General features: G+C 49.0%; 1 protein-coding gene across 5 annotated transcripts in view; it reads right to left on the bottom strand.

The window, feature by feature from the left end:
* Positions 1–12,664, bottom strand: part of Efcab6 (EF-hand calcium binding domain 6) — a 206,172-nt gene that overhangs the window by 84,813 nt on the left and 108,695 nt on the right. The gene's annotated exons all lie outside the window — the stretch shown is intronic.

Raw genomic sequence — 12,664 nt, 5'->3', positions numbered from 1 at the left:
GCCCTACCCAGCACACGAATCCTTATAAGTGGAGAAAGCCATGGGCAGGCAGGCAAGGTGTGTGTGGGGGGCACATTATCACTTGCCTCTGGGTGTTTTCTTTCATTACTGTCTTCAGAAATGCCTTGAGGACTGTCGGCCCCCACACAGTGTGACAAGAACAACCTGCGGAGTGACAGTCTTTGTCCCTGAGATTTGCAGACCAGAGAAACATCTGACACTAGCAGGTCAAGATCATGTGCGTCTCTCTGCTCGGCCCCAAACCTCTACTTGTGATGAGGTATCTCTCAGTCTGTGGTCACCATCCCCTGCATGGACTACAGCTAAATCCAAACGGCTGCTTCTTTAGGACAAGAAATGCCTGCGGCATTGTCCTGTCAGCTATGTTGCTGTATGCGAATCTGTTTTCTGCCAGCTCTGCCTTCCTTCCACTTGTGCCATGTGGCAGCAGGCTGAGCCTGTGTGCAGACAACAGTCCACTGCAGAAAGGCCATCACTGCCATCAGACATTGGATGACTGGTGCCTGTCTCCACAGAAATCCTCCAAGTGAGAGTGAGGCTGGCTGACCATAGAGGACTGAGGTGTCAGGGGAGGGTTACTAGTTGGCTTGAGACAGGGAGAGCCAGCCCTCAGAGCCCCCATTTGGGGTTAATTATTTCTGATAATGCTAATTGCATGTTGAACCTATGATTTGTGTACACACACACACACACACACACACACACACACACACACACATCTTGGTATGTCTTGTTTTGTGCTTTTCCTCTTTGAACAATTTGAACTTCGGAGGACAAGCCGCCCAGTCACTTGAATCTCGCCCCATGCCTCACAGCCTCAAAGGGGAGCTCTAGCCAAGCAGTCCTTTGGAAAACAGCTGGACTGCCTCCAGGAGAGCTAGCTGTTTACATTCCACTGTCACTCCAAGGGACACTTCAATTCAGCTGTGAAGAACATGGGAACTGACATCAGTTCTGGCTCCCAGGAGGCTTTGTTCCAGCCATGATGGTGTCAGCCATCCAAAGCCCTATGCTGGACCACGGCTCTTCCAGAAATGGTCCAGGCCCACTGGGGACGACGGAGACACCCAGCCTAGTGAACTGAGCAGCTAACAAGTTCCAGGCCCCTCTATGTTAGACAGCATTGCTGGACTACCCAGATCATAAGGTGTAAGAGCCCATTTTAACAGATACTCCTCTCATTCTATGGTTTAGTTCCCTTAGGGAATCCTGTGAATGTATCAACAGTGCACATGTTCACTTTGGTTTGTGTTTTCTCTAATAGGCTGATTCAGGAAGGCTATAGGACAGCCTCAAGCCATACAGAACTGAACATGACAAAGCTCAACACACATGGTAAATGGAAAGCAAACAAGGAAGGAACACATGCCTACGAGCTGCCCTGTTACCTACCCATGCACACACGTACACATGTACACATGCACGCATATAAATGCACTCGCATGCGCGCGCACACACACACAAAAGCATGCACCCACACTGTAATGAAAAATGAAAACATCAGTTGGGATCAAGAACAGGCAAATCAAAACAAGAAACTATACTGCTGACTATCAAATTAGCAAGGACTCAAAGCATCCGTGTTAAGAGCCTGCCAAAACGCTCTTGTGAGCCTCCCTTGTAAGAATAAATTAGCACCTTTCTGCGGTGCATTTTAGCAATATGTAATATAAACCTTAAAATGGTTCAAGCCCTTTGACTTGTGGAGATGGCAAGATACATTTCAGGTTTTTAAAATAGAATTAGAATGTCTCTGATGCAATCTTCTGTGAGAAAACAGACCATAATTATACCTCAGACATTTCCAGCTATGAGTCTCTGTGAACTTGTATATGCGAGTGTGTATACTCACAGATCCTACAAGAAATAGAAAACGTACTAGCTGCAGCTATCCCTGGCTACATCAGCAGTGGCTACCTCTGCCTATATTAGTAGCACTGTTTCTGGCTATATTTGTCGTGGCTGTCGCTAACTCTTATGCGAATAGGTAATCCACTTTCTCCTTTACCGTTTCCTTCTTTTCCCGTTTGGAACACACGTGACTCTATAAGTAACAGGACTAAGCACGGCTTTTTAAAAATTCTTTCCCTAGAATTTCCATGAATAGCACTAGTAACCTAAGTCATAATGAGAGAGTACCCTCCACGTGGGACTGGAATCAAACCCTGGGTCTTGTGGGCCATCTACCTGGCTCTTGTCCTCTCTTTAGCATTCGGGGATCCTTTACTATCCCAGGTGACCCCTACTCTGCATCCCTGAGTCAGCATCCTGCCTGCTCCCTGTGTCTTCCCCACCCTAAGAACCAGGGTGGAGACTTACAGCAGAAGAAACACCAGATGAATCATATTGTATATGGCGTGACGGTGGCTGCCGTCAAAGGAGGCGACACAGGGTGGCAAGAACAGAGTTCAGTCATGGTGGGTCCAGGATCCCGAGAGCTTTGCTAGGAGGACATGACAGGAATTCCCTGCAGAGTGTGGTGCATGCTGCAGCAGTGAAGAAGGCAGGAGGAAGACTCAGAGGTGAGGACAGAACTGCCATGGCTCACACTACCCCCTCCTCAGTGCCTAAAGCTTCAACTTTGTCCTGATTCCCCTCTCCAGCTACTGTCACCCTCTGGGCAGGCTTACCAGTGCCTCCTGCCCGCTGAGCCATCATACAGTCTGGGTGTTAGGGGGGTCTACCCATGCACTGCTGGCCTTGACGCCTGCTTTTCCCAGCTGCAATGGCAATACTGTGGTTTCATTCTAATGAGCATCCAGAACTTGGTGCAGGCCAAGTGAAACTCTTAGTCTGGCCGGTTCCCTCTATTGCCTTGCTTGAATGCCACTGAGCTCCCTCCTACACATGGCAGGCTCCTCCCTCTCCAGTGGGCCCAGCCTGGCTGATGCCCTAAGGGTACACAGGGCCTTCTGCCTGCCCCACTGGCTTCCCAGCTCTGTGCTCTGTCTCAGGCTGACTGCCAAGTGGCCCATCAGTGGGTAGTCCTCTGGCTCCTGCCACATTTTCTGATAGCTGATCATGGGATGAGAGGCCCAAGCAGGACAGCACGTATTGCTTGACTTCACTGTCAGGACAGAGACCATGGTTCTCTGCCAAGGCCCAAGCTCCTGCTGGAGCACTCCTGTACTTGTGGGCTAAAGGAGTCAGCACACACCATAGGATGATCAGAGTGCTTCGTGCCTGTGAGGATTTCCAGCCCTAATGAAAGTACCCATGGGGTGCTTGGGTAGAGCCAAAGTGCAACCAGGTACAACCGGTTCTGGAGATCCATACAAAAAGCCCCAGTATAGTGAATAGATGCCAGAGTTGAGCCTTTTATGTGGAAACTCATGGCCTTTGCCTAGGACACAGACACAGCCTAGCAGTCATCCCAGAGCTCCCGGATCAAGGACAGCCCTGGATACTCACAGAGAGCAAGCTTGCAAAACAGGCAAGGCTACAACTGAGTTTCCTCCCAGCCTGCTCCACAGCTGTGGTTCTCAACCTGTGGGTCGTGACCCCTTCTCAGGGGTTATATATCAGATATTTATGATTCCTAACAGAAGCAACATTACAGTTATGAAGTAGCAATGAAATAACTTTATGGTTGCGAGGGGGGGTGGTGTCACCACAATGTGAGGAGCTGTATCAAAGGGTCACAGCATTAGTGAGGGAGAGAACCACTGCTATAAAGCATTTCATTCAAGCCAGGCAGGACTGTCTGCCACGGACCAAGATGACTTCGATAAGGAAAGACATCCCTTAATCCCAGCACTCGGGAGGCAGAGGCAGGCGGATTTCTGAGTTCGAGGCCAGCCTGGTCTACAAAGTGAGTGCCAGGACAGCCAGGGCTACACAGAGAAACCCTGTCTCAAAAAACCAAAAAGAAAGGACATCCCAAGCAGTTGGGGTGTCGGCAAATGGGGCTCTGAAGAATGATGGCCATGGGAAGCCACAGGAGCAGCAAGGTCTGTTGGGTAGAGCACAGGCTCACAGAAGTGATGGGTGAGAGCTGACCCTATCTCACAGAGGGACCCTCAGGATTACAGTCTCATCCTGTAGCTGCTTCCCCATCTCCAAAATAAGCCATGGAGATGGGGCTGTTGGTCAGTGTGGAGCCCTTGCACTGACCGGTGCATGAGGAAGAGCCACAGTGGCAGAATGGGACCGGGTGGGACAGCAGCTCACACCAGGAAATGGAGGAAGTCCTGCTTCTCTGTGTTTGCCTAGGGCCAGGGAAGACTGTGACAACTGCTACTGAGAAAAAGGATGTGGGCTGGTTCCTACCATATCTCCACTGAAGTCACTGTTTGGCCAACACAAAAGCTACCTGGGCCTGGGACGATGGCTGTGGATACCTATAACACGAATAGGTCCTCACAGCCCTGGCATTTCCTTTGCAGCTGTGGACAGAGTGACTGGCAATTTTCCAGTGTCTCACAGCAAAGGTTCCTTCACGTGGCAGGACAGCAGTAGAACTTCAAGTGGCATTAGGACTGTTGACCCGCTTGCTTTTGGGGAGAACAAAACTCGAAAGGACTCTGACACAGAGTTTCCTCCGGTGCCACAGCCACCACACTGGACACTTGTAAGAATCAAATCACTGTAGGGGACATTTTCAGTATGAGGTACACTCAGAACTCACCGGGAGTCACAGACAGGCGGGAGGTACCATGCCCCTGTCTTCCCTGGCTGGCAGCTGGCACCTGTTTCTCTAAGCACTGTTGGTTTATCCTAGGGTTGAAAAGTTACAGGCAGTCTGCTGTGTGACAGTTCTTGGGTAAGAAAAGGGGGGGGGCTCTCGAGGCCCAGGATATACACTAGATAAAGTTTTGAGACCTTAACCAATAGGCTAAGAAATCTGGGGTGATGGTGATGGGGTTTTAGACACTGGAAAGATTGGATCTTCCTGAATAACTCACAAGGAGTTCAGGCTGTTGGGCCAGAACAGCTGCTTATCCTCTGTACAGGCTCAGAAACCCCATCTCCCCTCCTTCCGAGAGCCCTGCCCACACTGAGAAAACTCCCCACCCACTTGGAGAGAACTCCTGGCTAACAAGTCACCACTCCTTGTCTCCGAGTTTCCAGCAACCCACCCAAGAGCGCCTACCGGGGGGCTCATTTTTTTGACCCTGTATGGACACCATCCCAGTTCCTAGCTGCCACATCATCACGCCTCACCTCATCACGCCTCTATAAAACCCGCTTGCTCTAGCCCGGAATGTGTGGCTTCAGGGACCTCCACCTGTGAGATCAGTGAACCCACCTGAGAGCCGCCTCCCAAGAAACCTGTCTTCATTGGCTTTTAATCTGGTCTGATCTGGCCTATATCTGCATCACCCCTTTATCACGGAGGGGGCAGAAAAATGCAATTAGGGATATAAACCCATCACTGTGTGCCAGACCAGGCCCACCAGCCACGTCTGCCTATTCTCTAAGATGAGCTCGACCTTGCAAGGTCACAGAGTAAAGGGCTTTGCTTTTGCCACTCTGTGTCTCCTGGACTCTCTCCTGTGAAGTAAGTGCTTCTCACATACTGATTACAGTTTTACAGTTACTACATCTAGAAGAATGAAGGAAAAACAGCCCTGGAGGCTGTGGAGAGAGAGACCTGTGAGTTCAAAGGGGAAGAGAGGATGCCAGGAAAATCAAGGACTCCAGTCCCTGCAAAGTCCCTGCAAAGTGCCTAGGGGTTTGGGATATCAAGGTCTGAGTCCTGTCGGTTGGAATAATCCCTTTAAAGGCTGCTGGTCCTTGAACCACCCATCACAAACACATGCATGCTTGCATGTGGTGCCCTGGATTGGTCCAGTGATTCTGATCATTTGCATAAGGAAGCCATCTTTGCTGCAGATGGTCTAGGCAGGAGGGAGCCTGCTAACCCAAGACACCCCATGCTGCCTTCCATTTGTTTCAGGTCAAGGGTGACTCTGGATAGAGCAGCTGGGACCACTCAGGGACAGGTGCTTAGTAGGCACTGAAAGCCAGACAAGACCTGCCATGTTAAACACAGACTGAGGTTGTAAGATCAGGACTATTAAGACTATGTCTGGTTTCCTGTGATGCTCTGAGTCTACCTACAGCAGAGAGCAATTAAGGATACCTTTGGATAAAAGAAAGAGAGGTGTGTTTAGAGGGCTGTGGAGACAACCCTGTAGACCAAGTGACCACAGTACTCTTCCTTGCAGGCACTCATGACTCTTCACTCCTAGCTCAGCCCCAGTGCAGGCTGCTCATCGTGGGATCTGATAGGGCTTCCCTTCACGAGGGAATACCATCCTGAGTCTTCAACATTCACCATTTAAACTGGAAAAAAACCACAGTGAGGAACAAGTAACTGACAGCTCAGGGCACCAGCCTCCTCTCTAAAGCCATAACGGAGAATAAACAAGTTGTCTTTATTCAGTGAATGGGCCACTCCAGACAAGATGTACAGAGAATGGTTTGTGCACAGTAGAAATCCACATAGGGAACACAGGTTGGGTCAAATTATGAGCTATCATTTAGGATACAGCAATGCAGACATCAAAACCAAAACCAGCTGGGTAACAGGGCTTGCCGTCAAGCCTGGTAACCCAACCTCATGTGATGGAAGGAGAGACCTGATTCTTGCAAGTTGTCCTTGGACCTCCACACACATGTGCTATGCCATGAGCATGAACACATGTAAAGGTGGGTGTGAGGCATGCGTGTGCACACACACACACATGCATGCACACACATGTGCACACACATGCACACACGCATGCACACACACATGCACAAGCACACACATGCATGCACACACATGTGCGCACACATGCACACACACATGCACACACATGCATACACACATACACATGCACACACATACATGCACACACATGTGCGCACACATGCACACACATGCATACACACATGCATATACACATACACACACATACACATGCACACACATGTGTGCACACATGCACACACACATGCATACACACATGCACACACACATACATGCACACACACATACACATGCACACACATACATGCACAAACATGTGCGCACACATGCACACACACATGCACACACACATGCATACACACATACACATACACACACATCATACACATGCACACACACATGCACACACACGCATGCACACACACACAAATGTAAAAAAAACTATGGATAAGCTATTTTTAAAACATTGGGGGGAGAAATGGTAGCTTAATAAACAGCAACAGAAAAATAAATCATCCATTTGGAAAAAAATTAATTTGAACATCCAACTTATATTACAATGGATTGAAGTGTTTAACTTTTAAGAACGAGACATCAGCTAGAACAGAGCTTTCAGCTCAAGCTGGGCAGGAACGATGAGTGACAAATTTAAATGATAGAAGACATTGAAGGAAGAGAAGATGGACGAGTTTGATTATACTAAAACACAAACTTGAAAAGACTGAGTAGCACATTAATGGAAAGGAAGAAGCAAGCAGAGAGAGAGAGAGAGAGCTCTTACAAGGATCATGGTCTCCTCGGATGCATACGTGATTATAAAGAACTAAACCTGAAGGTGATAAAGTTCACTTTAACCCCTTCTGTTTGAGCTGACAGCCCATTAGGATGTGAGGAAGATCCCCTCCCAGGGAGGCAGAGTCACAGCAGGTTGGTACCTGGAGGCAGCCAACCTCAGTGTCAGCCCCGCAAAGACAAATTAAGACAATTACGGGGCACCACTTCACGCCTCTTACACGATCAATATTTAAAATGTTAATGTGCAACTCAGGGAGGGAAAGTGAAACTGGATCACTCACAGTGAGTGATGGCAACTCACACTGCTAGGGTGTTGTTCTGCGAGGACAGCTATGCAGTCCTGCAGAAACCTCCCTTCAGTGCGGCAGAGCGCAAGGCCAGTGGCTTCCCTAGCCTGCAGGAAAGGTCAGCCAGCGTGCAGTATGCGCTGCCGTGGCAGACACATGTGTGCTCTAACATGGGGGCTGTTGTGTGAGATTGTCCTCTGGGCCACACACTACCATCTTGGGGAGTTCAGCTGTGCTTTCTTGCAAAAGATCCTCTCGGCTGGGCCTACTGACTGTTTACAGCCTCTCTGGAAAGGGTGGAAGTTTATGAGACCCTCACCTGTGCATCCCCCTACCCTCCATCACCTATTGTTTGCAACTCTGCCTTAGCTGCACTTGGCCTGGGAAAAGCTAGAGTGTATAAGTCTGGAGAGACTGGGGTGGTGGTGGGGGTTGTGTGGTTTCCATCTATGTTGTAAGGGGAGGTCTTCATTCCTGCCGAGTAGAGTTGCCTATTGGGGTAGGCACACCCACGCACCTACAAGCAACCCCTCACACCTACACTCTAGGAAACCCAACAAACTCATTCGTTTTGCAGAGTGAACTCTGGCGGTATCAGTATCGTGCCTCTGTCCTTGGGACCTTAGGAGAAGGGGAGACACAGCAGGAATGTAAGCAACATGAACACAGAGAGGGGGTGGGGAAGGAGAAGAGAATATCTCCCATCTCCAACATCAACAACCTTACACCAACCCAAACACAAAAACTACTAAAGAAGAACAGCAAACACAGTATCAGTGGCAAAGATCAGAGGAGAAAGACATCAGAGTCTAGAAAATGATAGAAGATCATGAAGCTAAGAGGCAAGCTTTTGAAAAGTTAAACACACTCATGGTTACTTGGAATAAGGAAAAGAGAAGACACATACACACACATACACACACACACACACACACACACACACACACATAGAGTCTTTCTAGGAAGAAGGAAGTTGCACACACAATGGCTGTCACAGAAGCTCAATAGATCCCTAGGTTATTATGCCCCAAAGAGGGGTGCCCTAAAAACCAGGGTCTTTCCAGACACATGCAAACCTACCATGGCTAAGTTACACAAAGACAGAAAACATAAAAGGATGGCAAAAGCTAGGCACAGTGGTGCATGGTTAAAATCTCAGGACTCAGGAAGCTGAGGCAAGAGGATTCTGAGTTTGAGGCCAGCCTAGGAAACTCTGTGAAAACCTGTCTTTAAAAAACACCTTCTTAAAAAGCTGGCCAGTAGAAGACACCTGGCAAAAACTAGTTAGAAATATACTACAGTATTTCAATACAAGGTAAATCCAGCCATCAGTGATTTTTCTGAGAGATGGTTATACCTCCAGGTCTGTGCATGGGGGTCATGGGATTTCTACCTATAGTAGGGGACCTGAGAAGGGACCTCAAGTCTCAGTATGTTTCATACGTTCCCATATGTTTGTTACTTTGGAACTCACAGCCTGGAGACTGCGTGACTCAGGATTTCTGTGGGCCTGCATTTTGACTTGGACACTTGGATGTCACATTGGAGCTCAGAAAGTTTCTGAGTCAGAACCACTTCAAAATTTGGATTTTCTTTTTTAAAACGCATTACTGTATATGTGTAAACAGGGGTGGGTGGGTAGCAGGGCTCCATGTGCATGCCTCCACGAATGTACAAAGGTCAAAAGACAACTGTGTGGAGTCAGTTCTCTCATTCCATCTCTTTGTGGGTTCCAGGGATTTGATGCAGGTCATAGGACTTAAGAAGTGAGTGCTTTTACCTACTGAGCCAGCCCCATGCGCCATCCCCACTGAGTCATCCCTGCAGCCCAGAACTGGGATTCTCAGGCTGGAGATGCTTGAGCCATACATAAATCAGGATGCAGACTCTGCAGCAATCACTTTCAAGATGCTCTCTGAGTGGGGACCAAAAAACAGTGTGTGGGAGGGGGGGAAATGCTTGGAAACTCTGGGTCCCTGAAGAAGAGGCTCCACCAGGAGAACACTGCGGCTACCCGCATCCCCAGTGTGTTCATCCTGTGAGCCTGGGGCACTCCTCACTGGGCATGCCTCCCCAGCTGGAATCTTCACCCTCTACTTTGGCATGTTCGGCACCTAGCACAATGCCTGGCAGAGGAAGGTGCTCGGAAAATGTTAGCTGAGTGATATCCCGCATGTTCGTCATGACGTGATAACTTCCAAGAATATGAAGCAAAGGTGTCTGAAACAGCTCTTTCTATTTTTAAAGTCAAAGCAACACCATAGGCATGCCTGGCAACACATGAAAAAGTCTTATGTGCATGGCCGAGGGTGTGGCAAGATGAAGAGCTTTGGGCAAGGGGGAGGGGCATCTTCCACTTATTTCTGTCATCTCTATTACATGACGGTTATGATTTTGAGGCCAATGGGGGCTCTACATGGCTGCTAGTTATCCAAGAAATAAGTCCTGAGGTCATTCAGCAACCAAGCTGTTTTTTGAACCAGGAGCACAGACTGGATGCAGACTGGGCCTAATTTACTTCTTGCTTTGGAAATCTTGGGTCTGGTCCTTTTCCACCATGCATGGTACCATGAACATGCCCCAGAGTGAACCTCTGCAGTGTGGAGCTGCTCTTCCGTGACTCTCAGCAATCTTCTCAAGAGGACCTCAAAGCAGCCCTTGTCACTGAGAGTTCCACAGGACACTCCATTTGCTTCCATCTCGTTCCCATGAGAGGAGGCTCTTTGGGGGACTTGGACAAGAAAACAAGACAATGTGACCAGTGTTTTGTCACATTCTCATGTGGGGGCCACAGGGGTTCCTTCCAGAGATCAGCCATCCTGGTGTCAGCCAAGAGGTAGAGGACACTGGGGCATTTTATCATATCAGAAAGCAAAAGGTTTTCCAGAGACCACAAGGACCAGCAACAGGACACAGTCACCAGCTGGCGAGGAAAGGCCCCACCTCCGAAAGCGAACACAAGTGCCTCCCTGTTCAGCAGTCAGTAAGTCCAGGGCTCTCCAGTTTAGGAGAGCAACGGCTGCTAAGGAGGTTATCTGGCATTGAAAAGACTAAGGCTGTCTGTAGTGGAGGCCATTGCCTGGCCACGCTTGTCTTGGAAGTCATTGGCCAGATGTTGTGTTTGGACAAGGGCTGCTCCAGCTGTTCCTGCTGCACCCAAGGAGACAGCAAGACCCAGTCCAATGAGCAGAGGGATGAAGATCTCTCCCTTCTTTCAGCTTCCTCCCATCTGCAAAGTAACTTCTTCAGGTTCAGAGAGATAAACCCGGGGAACAATTATCACGGCGTGGTGGTGCAGGAGCCTTGGAAAGGGGGGGGGGGCGGGTTAATACAAGCATCTGCAATGCCTTTTCCCCAGAGGAAAACAGGAACCCCAGGTAACTGTGACATCTGGACATAATACATCCAGTGACTCCAGCACTCAGGAGGCTGAGGCAGATAGGATTCAAGTTCAAGGCCAGCCTAGGCTATCAAGTGACACCCACCTGAGAATATTAAGGAAGGAGGAGAGAGAAGGAGGGAGGCAGGAAGAGAAAATAACTGTAATGAAGCAGAACGTATGAGATCCACTTAGATCTGAGGGCTCGTAACAAAGAAGGGGTCATTAGGAAATGATTCCCACTGCTCTCTGCCAAAGAGGCTAAAGAAGGAACCAACCCCTTATTTTGGGAAAAGGTAGAAGGTCCAAACCAATAGCATTTTCTTCGCAGGTTGTACCCTGCCTCCCTTGCTGCTGTTTTGATTTGTCTGAGGCAGGAGCAGGCCAACGCACATCTGGGTAACTTCAGTGACAATTCCTGCATTCCACCTTGTTGTACACAGACGGCCCCCTGTTTGTGGCTGAATCACGCCTGAGCTTGTCCCAGGACTCTCCGGTGAGCTCCCATCTCACTGTGGGAGTGCTGGGTTACAGATACAGGCTACTGAGTCCAGCTTTACAGGGTCCTAGGGATCTGGATCCATGTCCTCACGCTCACACGGCAAGGACCTTACCACTGAGCTGTCTCCCCAGTGCCCAGCTCTCTGATCTAACCGTGGAGAGGGCACACGCTCATCTCAGAAGTACTGCAACACAGCAGAAAAGCAAACAGGATATTACCAGGGATTTAGGTCTGATCGACAGTGACAGCTAACATGAGCAGACAGACAGGCTGCCCACACGTCTCACCAGTCTGTGGAGCTGTCTTGCCTAAAGGAGATAAATAAAACCATAGCCATGAGTCTTCGGAGGGGCCGGTTCAGGGTGGGGAGCTACAGGAGGAACGGGGGAACCACAGGCAATGGAAATGTGGGTTATAACGAACAAATCCAGGTTATAAGAAACTCCAAGCAGCATTTAGTCTACCCAAGTATGAAAGGAACAGGTAGAAAGGAAGCCTGATGATTAACAGGGAATCAAGGTGCGCATATGGTTTTATGTATACTTAATGTAAGCTGCTGTCATTTTGGAAGAAGGGACTTTAATTTAGAAAATACCCCCACTGGACTGCCCTGTGGACAAGTTTGCGGGGCATTTTCTTGACTGATGTAAGAGGACCAGTTCACTGGGGGTGACGTCATCCCCCAGGCTAGAGGCTGAGCAAGCCATAAGGACCATAGCCTCTGCCTCTGTTCCTGCCTCCAGGTTCCCGCCTGGGCTTCCCTCGGTGACGAAATGTGACCTAGAAGCTTCAGATGAAATAAACCCTTTCTTCCCCAAGTTCCTTCTGGCCATAGTGTCTTATCATAGCAACTAGAAACCCAAGTGAGACACGAGGCAAGCCACGGACGGCAATGTGCAGACTCGATTTAGATCCTGACTCTCAGATACTGAGAAAGAGAACAGGAGCCTAGACAGTTATTTATTAATAACGCTGACAGTCCT

Source organism: Mus caroli, unplaced genomic scaffold (genome assembly GCF_978045245.1).
Source record: "Mus caroli unplaced genomic scaffold, Mus_caroli_1 scaffold_16, whole genome shotgun sequence".
Taxonomy (NCBI): Eukaryota; Metazoa; Chordata; class Mammalia; order Rodentia; family Muridae; genus Mus; species Mus caroli.
Note: the sequence above shows the minus strand (reverse complement) of the source record. Positions and strands in the feature narration are given on the sequence as shown.